Below are 17,186 nucleotides of genomic sequence, written 5' to 3'. Positions count from 1 at the left end.
ACTCATTATATATCACACAGCTCTTCAGTGATCAAAAGAATTTTAGTGGCAAAGAGCAATACTGCATAAAGAACTGTCATAGAAACCAGTTGTCTTTTATTTTGCCTATCATTCCTTTAACTATAAGAATCAATAAGAATCTTCTGCCCCTGATGAGATTGTGAAACCATACATAACTTTTCAATTAAGACTAAGTACAGTAAATTAATATAATTGTTTAAACAAGTTTGCAAGTCCTGTTCTTGCAGCAATAAAAGTAGCTTATTTTTTGTGCATGTGCTTGAAAATAACTCAGTTCTTTTAAAGAATTAGTCTTACAATTAGACTCCTATGGAGTAGGTGAGCATTACTGTCTTCATTTTGTAGATAAGCAAACTGGGGGATACACAGCCAATGACACATTATGTCACATTCCACCAGGGTCAGTACTAAAGTACCCATCAATGAGTCCTCAGGCTGTGAATTATCTCAGTGAGACACTTCATTCGTCAGTCACTGACCTTACCCTTTACCATCATGCTTTTGAGAAACATGCCTCAGTACTATTTCTTTCCTGCCTGGTGTTTTGATAGAGCCTTTCAAGAAATGGAATAACTCTTTGAGAGAGTTCTCGGCATCTGTATCCCCACTGGGAGACTATCAGGCCAAGAATGATCTCATGATATTTCATATGAACCCTCCTCTTGACATCCCTTTAGGACCACCAAACAAGCACACGTACACATATATCCTCTTACCTGTTTAGGTGGTCTGTGCTTACTTCTCCATTGAAAGGCATCGCATGTGCATAGCCAGCCTCATACTGACTTGTAAAAATAACCCACCAATATGAAATGGCCACTGTCACCTTTGCTTTCCTAGACACCAATAAAGGTCAGCTATTTTGTAACCAACTAGACTTGTATCTCAACCTAAGAATTGCTGTTTCTTGTAGCAGCTGTTTAAACAGAGCTGCATACAGCAAGTGGATCTTGTCACTTTTGGGAGGCTATAGTTTTGCCCCTCAAAGTGAATTTGGAGCTTCTACATTCTTTGTGAAAAGCAAAAACAAAAACAAAAACAAAACACCAAAAACAAAATCAACTACAGACATTAGACAATTCATGATGTTTGAAGTAGATTCAGTGAAAAATCTGAAAAGTAGGTAGGGTTGATGTACATAGTAATCATGACATCTCTAACATCATTCTCTCCAAAATCTGTATAAAACCCAATCCTATAGCCTACCCTATAGTTTTTACTTCACTACTGCAATGGCTAGAATTCCATGCAGTGATGACTTCTTTGTATCAAAACTTCTCTGGTTACCAAGACAAGTTGGTGGACTACCAGTCATCTACAGATTGTGTGTTACCCTATCATAATTCACTCTTCAAGAGCCAGTCCAAACAGCCACTTCCCAGAGAGAATCTTCTTCCTAGTTCATACCACCACCACAAACCCAGTTCCTCAAACCACAAACATAGTGGTTACCCTTGATCTCATGTCCAGTGCATTAAGTCCATTGATTTATCTTTATTCTTCAAAACACACCCAAGCACATACGTGCTGCTAGAATACCTTGAAGCAAATCAGAGTTATTTCTCAGCTTCACATTTTCATGCCTTTCTGAGCCATGCTCTCTGATACGTTCTCCACTCAGCAGACAGAATGATGGGGAAACACTGACTCTGGTCAAGCCTGCACCTCTTCCCTAAGAATGCTCCACAGCTGCTGCTTCCTCAACTTGGTTTCCTCCACTTCTTCTCTTTCACTCTCCTGGATTTCTTTCTTTTTTCTTCAATTGCTAGACTCTGGCTTCCCAGAGTCTGTGTGCTGGATGTTTTCAGCTTTTACACTGCTCCTTCCAGGTCTTGGAATGGTTCTCCATCATTCCATCTCAGGTCAAAAGCCCTCTATCTGCTTGGGAAGTTTTCCCTAACTCTACTTGCCAAAGCTGATTGCTTCTCCTACTGCTCTCCCTGTGCCCACTGTTCATGTCATCCTTTTATTTTCTGAGCACTCTCAGTGTTCTGAGCATTGTCTTATTTGTTTTTATGCTTGTCTTTCTAACCATGGGAAAAGGTAAGTTTCAAGGCAGGAATTCTGCTTTTACCATAGTGTCCCTGGTTTCCCTGGAATACTGTAGATGCACAATCAATAGCAACCATAACTACTAACACAAGGCTTTCCTCTTGATCCCCAGATGCAACCAGCTGCTCTGGGTTATTGCACTTGCGTGAGGAAGATGGGAGTCCATTTTAGGGTCTGGGGCTCTTTAAGAGAGCAAAGGCAGCCTAAGTGAGATGTCACGGTGGGAACCAAATCTTAGTTCACTGAGAGAACATCTGGAACCCATGAGAAGAGATGGCAGCAAATGCCTATAAGTCTGAGAAAATAAATAAATGACCCAAGTTTGAATCTCAAAATACATAAGTATTTTGTTATCTATAAAGAGGACATAACTGTGACATTTATCTCATAGGATTGTAAATGGGTATAAATACTGAACACAAAGACTAATCTATAGCAAGTGCTCAAGAAAAGAGAACAAAAAAGAGTACCCCCCACTTTCTCCACACACAAACACAGATTATTGTTTCAGAGTTCGATTACATTTTTGGTTAAGCTTAGAATAATTGTTTATAGTAATTCAATGGAAAATCATATACCTAAACAGCCATCTTCCATATAAATGCTTTTTAGAATACACACAGATTCCAATTTGCAAATATTGATAATTCCAATTTGCAAAATATTGTGCTTCCATTTTTGTCACCAAGTTGCTTTCACGTATACATTTTTCCCACATTCTCTCTTTCCAGCACTCGTTCTATTGTTATTGAACAATTGACTTAGAGTGTACGTTCACTGTAGAAATGGGACAAAGGCTGACGTGTAATTCCTTGTGTTCTTCTTAGAAATAAGAAACTAAATGTAAACAAAAGTAATTCAATTCCAGGGCATAGTAATCACTATGTTTTATAATACAACTGAGACAAAGGAATAGAGAAGAACTTGTTACATTCAAATTGTATCTGAAAAGCTTACGTGATAGGCTGTGAAGGACTATTACATCCTAATTTATTCTACTTTCTGTTATTTAGTCTGTTTTTTCATTAGCTAAACATTCTTGCTTGTGAAAGCTGCTTTAATCTTGGAGACTAATAGTTAAAAAGGATGAATTATGCAATTGAGTTTTTACTTCTTTCAATTTTGATTTCTTAATTATTTCACTTAGTTACACGAAAATGGTCAATTTATGGGTCTTATCAATACAGCTATTGGCTGCCTGAAGAAAACAATTCAAGCCTTATAGGGTACAAATTGAGCTTACTAAAACCCAAGGCACAACAAAGCAAAACAACAGTGTTTCAACAAGCTACTCAACTCTTTTGAATACTATCCAGAGAGTATGCCTTTTAACAGACAGATATATTTCTATGTTGGAAATAAAATAAAAAATATATAACATGACTTACCTAAAATAATTATGTATTTAAACTATATTGTCTCTCCTATTTGAAGATATCTGAATGATTTAACTCTTACTTCCTTAACTACTCCTACTCACTTGGGACTCTTGTGCAATTTCCTTAAAGATACTGACCTGAACTAACTTCATAATTATTTTATTGCTTGTTGTAAAACATTGCATTTCAAAGCATATAAGATTTTCCGATTTTAAATCAATCCTATGACTTTATTGCAATGTTATAAGATTATATAGTTTTTATAGTTGGTTTCATGATGAGAACACAAATAGAGAAAGACATTTAAAATAAACTGAGAAAAATTAGTATATGAATGCAAGAAATGTCTTTCAGATATAAAGGTATACATACAAATTTGGAGCTAAACTTATTCATCCAGTGAGGAAAAAATATACCCACCCTTAATATCTTCTCTAAGTCTTCTAAGTTTCATCAGAGGACTCTGTTCAACCTTTAAAATTACTTGCATAAAAAATTTATGTCCTCAGAAAACTAATAGGGAAAAATTTTAATTATATGTTTTGCTCTTTGCATATATATAATTATTTTTCTTTATAGCAGTTTGGCATTAGAAAATTTTACAGATGAGATAACCAATAATAATTAATAGAATTATTTTAATATATTAACTTTTATGAAATGTCTTTGAGGTTTGAGGTATGGACTATGATTGAATTCAGGAAATAAAAGAGTTTCTTATTTTGGATGCCTCCTGGCTTAAAATGCAAAACCCGGGCATGCATTCATGGTAATTCTTATGAATGCTTTGAGGAGTCACAAATGACTATGTTTCCAAAATCAGTTCATTAGTTTATCTAATTTATTATGTCCATACAGAAGTGCCTTGCCACAGCAGAAACAGTGAAACTGTTCTTTCATATTTAACTAGTAATTAATTAGCTAGAATTCAAGTTGCTCACTATTACTATAACAGCAATATAGTTTTTAATGTTCGATACACTATATCATATAATATTTTGGAGAGTGATGCTATAAGTGGATAAGTCCAGCTTATCACAAAGTATACTGACCCCTTAATAGGGACATAATGAGTGAAGTTAGCATCTGTACCTCTGAAATAAAAACTTAACATCAACATGCCTATTAACAAAATGAGAAAAAAACTAATTAAAGCAAATTAGCCTAATGTGCACATGCTGGATAAGACAGATTACTTCTAAAAATCCAAGAAGATAATGGTACCCATATGGGATATGTTTTTGGCATTTTTCATATAAATTGGACAGTTTTAGAGGATAAATATGGTACAAAAGTCCTTACAGGCAATTATGTCTTTACAATGCTGGTGGCTGACATCATAAAAGTATAATTTTAATTGCTATTAATTGCATTAAGTCTACTCTTATTGAATACTTAATGCCATCTCTGACAGTAGTACTAATTTATATACTTTAATGAAGCTTCATGGTAGAAGTTTGGAATTATAGAGCCATTTAAACTATGTCTTAAGTAGCACATTTTATCTGACAATAAGTTCTAGATATAAGGATATCCATTGGATATTTTTTCTTTGAAAATAGATTTGCGTTTCCCCCATTTTTTCATGTGATAAAGTGATGTTGCCAGCTTTTTTGTACAATAGTTTTTGAAAAATGCTTCTAGTCATGTTTATTACACATTTAAAACAGCTGTTGTCTCCCCAATGTGTTGCTGATCAAAATACACTTTATAAAAAAATAAAATTATTAACTTGCAAAATTTGGCTACCATAATTCCAGGCACCTGTCTTCTTTCAAAGAAAGTAGATATTTAAAACTCATAAAAGGTGAAGAGATAATGCAGTAAAGAATAACTATCGTAAAAGGCAGAAAAGATGCTAAATAAATCAACAAGATAAAAAGCTCTATCAACATTGCATCTATCTGTTGGCGTTCTTCTAGTGCCAGGAGTTACTGGACGTCTCTGCTGTTTGTGTGATTTACATTATTAAATGATGAGAAATTCATTCATCTCCATCAGTGCTAGTTTCAATATTTGTGAATTAGTAATCTGCCTGGTTGCACTAATGGGAAAATGCATCCATTATTGCCTTTTTAATTTGTTTTCATGTTCCTTTACTAAAAACATGTTATTTGAAATGGTAAAGACATCATATAGGAGATAAATTGAGTGCAAGAGAAATCTTTGCTCTCTTAGGCTGCGCCTTTTGGTAAATTCTAGCCTGTTATTTCTGCTCAGAAAGGCATGCTTAATAAAGTGAACAAGCACAAATGTCAGGTAAAATATGCCACGTACTTTTATATGCCCTATCGATTTTTCCTATAATTAAAGTGATGAACACACACTGTTTGGTAATAATGAAGCTAGATCTCCATTTGAGAATTTTTTAAAGGTTTAGCAGAGTCAGTTTCAGCCTGTTGCCTTTTGGTAAAATATTTTTGCTCAAATTTCCCTAGAGATATCTGAGTAAAAAGCAGGATTGTGAGGGGTAAGTCAAAGGATTTTAGAGGTCTACAAAAGTTTCAGTTTCCTTAGGTTTAGCTTGCACTGTTTATGAACATAGGAATTGGGTTAAAAATCTCTGGTAATGGACTCTTGTCTTTCCATGACAGTGTCATGACTGACAACAGGAGTAACCCCATTCAATGCTGCACTGTGTGTATCCATCTTCAGCCAAAGTTTGAAGGCTATTTTATATTTCAATCTCTTTATTCACTCTTTCATGCTGAGAATGTCAACCAATTAGTGCTACTTTAGGTAATGCTTTTCATGAGACTGACACTGGTCCACAAGGAATTAGACTGAGACCACCAACCCATTTCACATGGGCCAATGAGTATCCATTGGACAGTGACAACTTTTGATCACAACCTGCCTTTGGGTTCAAACCAATTACTTAACAGCGACAGGTTCCATACCACCCGATTAAGTCTGTGTGTCATTCAGGGACCCAGATTAATTAAAACAACAACGAGGCAGAAACCTTTTACATAACTTATTTCCACTGCTCTGGCCACCATGATCACTGAAATGGAAAAGGCAAGCAAGGCCGACTCATATGAAAGCCAAAAGCACAAAACGGGCTCCATCAATTTTTGCTTCTATCTGCTAGGAGGGGAGGCGATTCATCAGTCCAAAATGAAAGGATGGAAAGAAACTTAATATTTTCATTAATAAGAAATTCAACTTTAGAGGAACATATGTTCTCTTCTTACATGAGACAATTTTTTTTTTTGGTCAAATACTTCATTTAATTTGTATGTGATTTTGTCTTAAGATTATCTCCTATTTATGTAAAAAATTCATGATTAATGCTGCCTTTTTAGAAAATACAGAAGAGCCTGCCCCGTACACATGAAATCCTATCCCAGAGATAACAAAATATTGTTAACTATTTGCTGAATATTTTCTAGTTTATTTTATTCATAAAGCATTTTTTACCATACAAAATCATCTACTTTATGCTGCTTTGTTATCTGCCTGCATCTCTTAAAAGCATTTTGTGAGCCTGTTTCCTATCAATAGTGCCATTCAATGATAGAGATATTTTGCTTTTTTGTTTGTTTGTTTCTTTCACATTGTCTGCTTGGCTCTCTAAGGCGAATGCTGTGGTTCAATATCAATGTTTATTTATTATTATTTGTTTGTCATTTTTCAGGTTCCTTTGGTTGTAATCATCAGGGAGGAGGCAGTTGGTCGGCTCCTGTTAGCAGCAGCAATCTATCGATAAAACCTCCTTGCCTGCTGCTTATTACTATACAACATTAACCCAAAGGGAAAAACCAGTTAAGTGGGATTTTACACACAATTCTCCCCTGTGGCTTTAGAGTTGCTCTACATCACTCCCGTAGGTTTGGTAGCTGGGCTTTAGGATAGTAATTTTTTTTTTCAGGTTCAAAGTCATACAGCTTTAGTTTTTTTCTGTAAATCTGATGACTGGAATGTGGTATTTGTTTATTCAATCAGATTGAAGATACCAGATTGCTATGCAAGGAATTAAAAAATAACTGAAGCCAAGACAACTTGGAATGAGGCATAGGTTCTAAGAATTATGTCCTTAGCTGAATGCTGCCCATCTATTCATGGTCACTCTCAGCTTGCTTGCTTCAGAAGAAAAGGCACTGCTAGTGATGTTTTTCTTTTTCCAATTGTTTAATAACAATATTGACAAGAATACTTTAATTTCTTTATTAATTATTACGTGCAATTAGGCTGGATTAAGCTTCAACAGCATACTTTAAAAGTATCTTTAATAGAATATGCATTTTATAGAGGAAAAATGTAAGCCAGAAAGAACCTCCCTTTGTAGCTGTCTAGCTCTATACATTGCATACCAAAGGAGATATTTGCATGTGCAATAAGCAGTGTTATCCTTGATCTAGACTTTGAAAATATTGATAATTGATAATAAATTATTTTTATAGGTTCAATAAAGCAAGGCTCCTCCTACAGAACACTCAGCCTGGTTTTTAGCACTCTATCTGAAACTAGTAAGACTACCACGTCTCTTCTGAAAATATTTATCTACATATCAAATTATATCTAGTTAAGACCAATCTACTCCTCAGTGTTTCTATTCACTCAGCTGTTGAGTTTTCAAATGCAAACATCACAAAGCAGGTCTTTGTGATGGGTTAGATCTATGCATTCAGAACATTCTGGTGAGTTAATACCAATAGTTGCATGAAAGCAGATTGGTAATCACTAATAATCAGAATAGCTAATGTAAACTGATTGATTACAGTGTAGTTCTTTCGTTTGATGTGCATAGACAGAGGGTTTGGCCTCATATTCATCTTTCTATATCAACAATACCATAAAACTTAGGAATAATTAAAAGAAAAGTAACCTGATTAAACTAAGATGGAAGTGAACTGAGCTTTTAGAATTAGTTTTTTGAAAACTGTGAAAGTGGCTTTACAGATATGCTAAATAAAATTTCTAAAGGTTTTTTTTTTTATGACTTGTGAACCAGTTTTTATCCAGTTCACACTTGCTGATAGGTACTTTCTCCTTCTTGCTACATCACTCCATGCCTAGGAGTGAGACTTTTTACAGCACTAAAGCCAGCTTCTCCAAATACAGACACAGCTCCCATGTAAACACTGTCCCCATCTGCTCCTACCCTTCTTCATTCCTAGGACAGAGAGCTGCACCATCTCCATCCAGTGTCCTGTCCCTGTAGGTTTCTTGGCGCCTGCCTTTCCCTGGAAATTGTCCTTCGTTACACAGTGCTCTTGTCACTGCTGCCCTGGTCTGCTTCCCTCTGATCTCCTTGAGGGAGCTTTGCCCGTCCTGTCCAATGGAGTCAGCACAATGACTGGCCCTTGGTAAATATTCACTAAGTCAATGAACACCTGCATGATATTTGAGGGTCTTAAGTTCAGGCTTGATGCAATAGAATTAAGAATCTCAAAAAAAAAAAGAGGGTAAAAAAAGATGTCTTAACCACCATGGGGACAAATGGGCAGGAAACAGCCTCAAATTAGGAGACTCTTGATGTGCACAGTTTTAGGCTACTGATCTGGTTTTGGCTGAGAGAGGTATGTCTGGCACTTCAATTCACTACAGATAAACTTGTTCACAGTTTCCCCCAAGAAAGGGCCCTGTGTGGAAATAAAAGCAGGCTTCTACTGGGTATCAAATAAATCATTATAGTCTTAGCAACAAGAGCAGTCACATGGCTTTGGGCAAGTCAATTAGCATATCTATATGTCACTTTATTCTTTTGTAAACTGGGAACAATTATGGCACCATGTTGGAAGGAGACTGTGAGGTTTAAGTGGATAATTTCCATGTAAAATATTTAGAACAGTATCTGGTACATCATCTGCATTCAAGTAATGTTGGATAATAATTCCACCACCACCATCATCTTCTTCTTTTTCTTCTATTCCACAAGAGAAGTGGGAGCAACAGTACTGTTCTTGGCTTTAAGAGTAAAAAAATATATATATAGTTTTTACAGACTGCATTAGTCAAGGGCAGAAGAAGCAGAAGGTGCAGCTGGTGAACTGAAACCTCAAATGGGCGAACAGCAACTTAGCAGAGGATTAGCAAAAGCCATAGGTAAGGTGTTGCTAGGAGAGAATGATGATCAGAGGAGACTGATTTAAAATGATATATTATGTGGAGAGAACTGGGCTGTGATAATGATGGCACAGCAGGAAATAGGATACAGGCAAAATAAAATACAGTGAAAGGAATTAGAGAACATCAGGAAGTTCAAGAAGTAAAAAGATATGATAGTGAAGGAAGGAGTTAGATGAAATGAGATAGGTAGGCTGCAGAGATACAGGGGCACGAGGACAAGAAGCTAGGGAGAGATCCTATTTCTTTTGGAAATTGGGCTGGGAGTTTTAATTTCTTTTGACTCTCATTTTTTTTCTTTAAATCCATTTCCTTGTTTAACCCCCTACCCCATTTAATTACTAAGCTACCCATGTTTCCATTTCTCCTTGTCCCCCCACCCCACTTTCTTCAGCTTACTATTCTCTACTTCCTACCAATGATGTGTCTAGGTTCCTTCCCATGCTTGTTTATCAGTGCCTTACACAAAGGGGTTCATGCCCTTCTTCCGCCCTTGGTTAGTCTGCTTGAATATTGTCACTCCCTGCTATGTGTGTGTGTGTATGTGTGTGTGGGTGTGTGTATGCCTATCATTCATATATATATATATATATATATATATATATATAATATATATATATATATATATATATCTTCTAAGCACTGTTACGTTAAATGGAACTGGAAATGTGTACTTCAGCTGTGACATTTTCCCTGTGCTGTTGTCTGACAGAAATTTAGAAAAATAACTAAACCCCAAAGCGATTCTGCTGGAGTTCTGCATCTTAAATGGCAAGCTGAAGGACAGCACCACGTGCATATTTAGAGAGAGCCAGTTTCTAGTTATTCACGTTTCAGTTGTAACCTGTGGCCACGTGGATCAAGTGAATAATGGTCAAGGCTGTGTAAAAGGATTGTCAACCAGAGAAACTGGGAAGCACAATTCCTTTGAATCTGTATCAAACTGAGAAAAAGATTGTTTAGCACTACAGTCAGGTGTAGTGTAGGATGAAGAGGGGGAGCGGCCTTTTATCCCTCTCTTAGGGGCTCCGTTGGTTTTTCATCTTGTTGGATTCCCTCACACAATTGCAAAGGAAGCTTTGTTCACGTTTCCTGATTGCCAGCTGACCATGGTATGAGTAAGACATTTGGAGTCAGACAGCCTTGATTCAAATTCTCGATTTGCCACTTCCTAACTGTATGATCTTGGTCAGAGAATAATACATGTAGAAATGGCTGGAAAAGCAGATTGAGGGCAAAACAGGAAACAATAAAAAGGCAGATTGAAGCCAATGGTAAAACAGGAAACACTAGAAGGGAACCAGGTTCAGCTACAATTTGATGAATTTTCTTTTGGATGGGTTGGGTTTGATATTCTGTTCAGTCTCCCAGAAAAATATAATTGCAGATATAAATTTAGTAAAAACTTAGGAAAAAATTAAAATATACCTATTCCATGAGTGCTCTATAAATGCTATTCATATTTTGGCAAATCTCTTTGTAGCATTTATTCTATTTTTCCATTAAATACTATGCAAATAGCACCCCTCTGTGTCTATTGATGTATATTTATATCACAATTTAATGACTGCACATGGTTTCTTATGTTCATTATTAATCTCATGGGATTTTTGTAGCCCTAGGTAGGATATGTAAGAAGGCATACAGAAGGAAAAGAGAATAAAACCAAGATCTTGAGAGTTTACACGTAGATGATAAAGAGAAGTGAGAGTGCATTGTGAAGGAGGGCGAGAGCACATGGTTGGAGACAGTAGAAACCAAACATCCCACAACAGTCTATGTTGGAACCGGTGAATGTTTAGAAAAATATTGAAGAGAGGTCTTGGAGGTTGTCATGATTTGGATCTGAAATGTTCACCAAAGTCTCATGTGTTAAAGGATTGGTCCCTAGTGTAGCTGTGTTCAGAGGTGGGTCTCTTGGGAAGTTACCAGACCCAGCTCTGACCTCATCAATGGATGAAATTCATAGCTGATGGCATTCTAGAGAGGCAGTAGAAAATGTAGGTGGTGGGACCTCGTTGGTGGAAGTAAATCACTAGGGGGCATGCCCTGGAAAGGTAGTTCTCCTCCTCAGCACCCACTTTCTCCCTGCTTCCCAGTTGACATGAGCTGAGCACTCATGGTCTACTACATCTTTCCACCATGGTGTTCTAGCTTGTCTCAGACCCAAAGCAATGGAGCCAGCTGAACATGGACTAAAATCATGAGTCCATATAAATTTTTCCTCTTCTAAATTTTTATTTCACGTATTTTGTCATAGCATCACAAAACTGACTAACATGGAGACTGATCCTAAGGATAAAACTCAGTGGATTTGGAAAAGGGAAGGTTATTAATTCTTTTGAAAGCGTAATAAAAATTGTTATAGGTGGGAACAAAGACACAAAGTTTCCCCCTGAAAACGGTGGGAACATCCATTCTTCATGAAAAAAAGAAGGAGAAATGAGCTGAAATGAATAACCTTGGAGCACAGGAGAGGAAGAGTGAGGGAAATCTGTTGTTTTCATTTTATTGGAGTAAAAACAAGTGGAAATAAGCGGGTGGCAGAGATTAAGAAGATGGAAAAGCTGTAAAAGAACCACTCTGAAAAGTGCTTTAGTTAAGAGAAATTGTAATCAACAGTCATTCTGCCAGCTAGTCCTAATAAAATATTGTGAATGTGTAGTCTGTCCGATCTGTGCATCTTGGTTTTGGCTAGTGGGTCTTGTCAAGTATTTGGGTGGAGCCAGAACTGTTGGCTCAGTTTGGGAGTGAGGCATGTGAAAAATGTACAGAAGATGAAAGAAAAGTGTGCAAATCATTAGAGCAGTTGGAGAAAGAGGAGAGAAGACCTTGCCAAGAAGAGCCATGGGGAAAGTATTGAATGAAAGGCTGCACTTACTTAAAAAAAAAACAAAAAATAAAAAAAACCCATTAGATCATACTCTAAAGTTGTAAAATAGACAAATGATGGAGTGTTGTTCACATTGTAAAAGGATTGTTTATGTTATGAAAAAAATACATCAGTTGGTTTCTTTGCATTGCTCATTTTTTTTTAGAATGCAATTTGCCTGACAAAAATTCAATTTGCAAGCATTTTTCTGGGACACACCTATTATCCAAAGTGAGGTTGACTCTCATTGTTCTGCTTATGCAGAAATTAAAGCAACAGTGGGTGATGCATAGATTTAGGACTTAGATATGAGAATCTTTGCTGGCTCTGAGAATAGTTTTTTTTTTCAAAAATGATTTTTTTTTTTAGTTATAGATGGACACAATACCTTTATTTTATTTTATTTGTTTATTTTTTAGGAGATGTTGAGAATCAAACCCAGTGCCTCATACATGCTAGGCAAGTGCTCTACCACTGAGCCACACCCAGCCCTGAGAATGGGTTTTTGGTGAGCCTTTAAAACTCTGATCCATTCCCCTGATTCATAAAACTAAGAGAATAATCTCTACCTATTTCAGAGATGAGGATTATTTTACCTAGTGATGATTAATGATATCAGTCAAGCAGTCTCAGCTTCTTGCAGATAAAAAGTACATGGTGTCCTCAGATGCCTACATCAGTCTATTGTTTTTTCTCTGTGGGAACCAGCCCATTTGTTACAATAAAAGCTTGGAATGCTTCCAGGGGGCATGTGATGTTCTGGGGGCTTGAAATTTAAAAATGTGTTTGATACTTTTCTTTTAAGAAAAGTATAAAATCATGCCATTATATAAATTCTTTTACTATCATGGAATTTTTCAAAGTGCTAGAGTATAGACTTTTTCTACTCTGGTATCACACCCTTCTTAGGGAGATGAGCTGCAATTCAGGTAAAGAGCCAGGACAGGGAAGAGTGAAGGAATACTTCCTTTTTCTCTTCTCTTAAATATTGTATCTCATGGCTCCTCATTAGCAGCACACACTATTGGCCAGTGCAGCCATTGTATAGTGGTCTCTCCTTCCCAATATAATTCTGCTTCTCTGTTCTAAGATTTCTCCCTTATCTCTCAGGCGAATTATTTTTACTTTCATATAGCAATGTATATGTTCATAGTCAGATTCATTTCTTTCATTCAAAGAAACACACACACACACACACACACACACACACACACACACACACACACACCCCTCTTTTTAGTCAAAAAGCAAGCCATAAAAACCTATGTGAATTTGGCATTTCTTGTAAAATGCATGCCTCAGTGTGCTAATGTTACAGCAATTCCAAATATTGTTAGTCCATAATTTACTAGAGATTACTTTGCTTTAGAACATGCTACTCTGCCACTTTTGGCTTTAGGTTAATGGGCATATAATATATGGTTTATACTCCTTTGCAAAAGGCCTTTTTTCCCCAAACACACAAAGAAATGAAACGTACACATAATATGAGTAAATAATAATGCATGATTCAAAACAGAGTAGGACAACTCATGAAAAGTCTAGAGAGGAAAAACAACCATTTTTTTTTCATTCTTGCTGAAAATTAAAAAGAAAATCCATACAACAGAAGTAATACCATTTCTGCCCTTATTATTTGACAGCACTGTTATAGGCACATATTTTCTAAAAATTGCTTTAGATTTTGTGGTGAAAGGAACATGCAGATATGGTAAATGCCACAATAATTTTTGTGCATACATTTATTTACTTGCATTCATATTAAATACAACATATTAGCAATAGAACGAGTCAAAGGGAGAGATGGTGGCCCAAGGGCTGTCAGGAATGAAGTGGTGCTGTGTAACTGTTCTGAGATCAGAGAAAAATGCAAAGAGCTGAGGAGGATTAAAGAGACTCCAGGAAGCTTTAAGAGACCCATAGAAAAAAAAAGGGGACCAAGGGAGAAGTGGGGGTGGGAAGAGTGAGCGTAGCAACGGGGTGCATTATTCCATCATTGAAGAGCAGACTCACACTTATGTAAAAATTTAAAACTCATATGAGTAGGAAAATCAGAGTGAAAAAAATGATTTCTCTTTTCAAAGAGTAGAGATCAAGGGAGCATCTTACCACATTTTAAAAACATTTCATTTGAAAAAAAAAATAGCACAGCTAGAGAGTACAAAGATTTGGGATTTTTGAAAAGAGTTCATTATATTAAAACTGAATTCATCGGTGTTCTCTATTTCTGTATAACATTTTTCTAAGTAGGTGTAAAGAATAAATATTATTTTATGTGCAAAATATCAGTCCCAGTGCACATAGACTAGTAAATGGAAATAGGATATTATATAGGAAATATAATTAATAATAAAAAAATCATTAAAAAAATCAAATTCTCTAAATGTTACAACTTCTGCTTATATCAGTTACTGTATTTAATAATTTTTATGCATGGGTAAAATGAACTTTGACCTAAGTAGGGAGCCTGGATTTTAAAAAAGCAACTATAAGAATTATTAATTCTATTATTTCTAAGAAAATGGATATAGTATTAATAAAAAGGATCACACCTTTCTGTTGCTGAGACAGAAGACTTTGATTGCAAATGTAGCCATTTGAGATGTAAGCTTTGGGTATCTGGAAACAGTATCATTGTCCTGGTAGTTGAAAGCTATCTCAAAAATATATCCCATAAAGTCTAAATTTTTACTTGTACTTGTTTATTTATTGATAGCTCTTCTCTTAGTTCACAAGATCTTTTCATGTGAGCACTCCTTCTCTTTCTATAACATACTGTTCAGGATGGTGGGCGGATAACATACAGAAGGAATTTTTTTTTTTTAAATGGATACCTACTCATAGGTTTCTGCTGACATTTGAGCAATCCTGGACATGCGTACTGATGCACACTGGCTGAGAATAACTTGGCATTGATTCATGTGTGAATGTCGTGCTATTCTTCTACTCTTTATTAAAAGGCATACATTAAAGTATTCCAGCACGCCAAGTGGTAAAATACAAACATTTGTACAAATTGACAGAATGACCTCTTCCAGAGAGGAAATAAAGACAGTTCCCAAATCTACTGGTTTCTCAGTACCACTTCAACCCTATAAACCCCAAACCGTCAGGTAACAAAGGTGAAATTACAATAAAGTTGTTTGCTTTGGCAAATCAAAGAATCTGAGTTTATTTCTTGCAACATCTTTCCCTTTTAGTGCTATGAAAACAGATTACCAGAGGAAAATGTGGCAGTAGGTGCATATTTTTTAAATGAAAGAAATTGTTCCCCAGAACTTTTCAATAAGAGAAAGCATGTGACCTCCTTTCTGTGAGACCCACAGTACAGTAAACAATTGAATCCATATTCAGCCAGATGCTTCCAGTGTGTAAATTACTCCCTGGGTAAATGTTAGGCACTTTTGGAGCCGCATTAACTCTTTCAGGCTTCGAGTATGCAATTTAGTAAATTACTGCTGCCTGTACTTAATGGTGCTCCAGGGACCGAAAAAGATTAATGTAGCTCTAGAAGTGCCTAAGTTACTCTCAGGGAGAGCATCTGACTCAATGGAAGTAGCTTGTGTCTAATCATTCTTTGTAAAAGGAGGTATTCTTTAAAATAAAGTTGCCTTCACTTTCAATACTGCAATCCCCTTCCCCAAAGCATATATTCTAACAATCAGACTTTTCCCCCTCTGTTACAAGGTTTATTTTTGGAAAGATTTTCACTGACCCCCTTTTCTGCAAAATATCACAGTAGCTATTAGTTCTTGTTCAACATGGTCTTTTTTTTTGTCATTTTGGCTCAGTTGATTTCATTTCTGCTTAATCGCTTCTCTGAAATTCCCTCCTCTGAAATCATCCCTTACTGTTTTTCTTATTATTTCTTTGATAGCTCTCGTCTTTCTTTCATATTGTTTTCTCTTCTGCTCCCACTGATATTTATTATGGACCCCAGCTTGGCTCTCTCCTGGTCTCCGCACCCACAGGGCTTTATTGATTTCTCCCAGGTTCAAGGTCTTATGTGGGTGTGATCTGCTCCTTCAGGCAACCATCCACTTCCCCCTTTATATCACCTCAAATTCAATTCTGGCCTATAGGTTATCTTAAATTGGGTGTCTCTTCACCGGTTCAGTACATAATGAAAACATATGGAGCCCATCTTATGGACCAACTCATCACATCCCATCTTTTGCAGCCATGGGGCATCTCAACAGAAACTGAGAGTGGAAATCACCCTTATAATAATACTAAACTGAAGCTTTCCTCCTAAATCAAATCCTTACTGCCTCTTGTGACTTGTCCCATTCCACAGTACTTGGTGTCACTTTGGACTGTTCTTATCTACTACTTTTCTCAATACCTGATGATAAGTTCTTATTTTGCCTGCTTTGCCAAAACCTGGAGTTTAAACCCCTCTACTCTCTTACCTGGTTAAATGGATGTGATTCAATACCCTCCTGTCTTCTTTTGGTAAAACTTTTTTTTTTTTTTTTTTTTAACACAGAATGAACAAGAAACAAACAGTATTCTTATAATCTATTTATGTTCTCTTGTTCTTAACACCCTCTATGTTTTAGTGTCAAAAGATTTGAATATTTATATTGACTTGTACTATGTAGGTTCTTAAAAGTAGAGAGATCATACCTGTTATGTTTTAATAATAGGTCCTCAAGTCCTACCTCTGATCCTAACAACATTTGAGGTAGTCAAAAGCAAATAGGAGAATCAAAATATACATAGAGTATCAGAACTAATAAAATATATAAATTAATTAACCTAATGAAGGAATTAGCAAAAATAGTATT

The 17,186-nt window shown here is 36.1% G+C and overlaps 1 protein-coding gene and 1 non-coding gene across 12 annotated transcripts in view; one reads left to right on the top strand and one right to left on the bottom strand.

Annotated features, from left to right (window-relative positions):
- The window catches only part of Tenm3 (teneurin transmembrane protein 3), a 2,430,710-nt gene that overhangs the window by 715,743 nt on the left and 1,697,781 nt on the right, over positions 1-17,186 (bottom strand). The window lies entirely within an intron of this gene.
- Positions 899-1,031, top strand: LOC120884395 (small nucleolar RNA SNORA68). Its single transcript, XR_005726811.1, has one exon. It is a non-coding gene; the product is annotated as a small nucleolar RNA SNORA68 (small nucleolar RNA).

The sequence above is a fragment of the Ictidomys tridecemlineatus genome, chromosome 14, assembly GCF_052094955.1.
Source record: "Ictidomys tridecemlineatus isolate mIctTri1 chromosome 14, mIctTri1.hap1, whole genome shotgun sequence".
NCBI classification, from domain to species: Eukaryota; Metazoa; Chordata; class Mammalia; order Rodentia; family Sciuridae; genus Ictidomys; species Ictidomys tridecemlineatus.
Note: the sequence above shows the minus strand (reverse complement) of the source record. Positions and strands in the feature narration are given on the sequence as shown.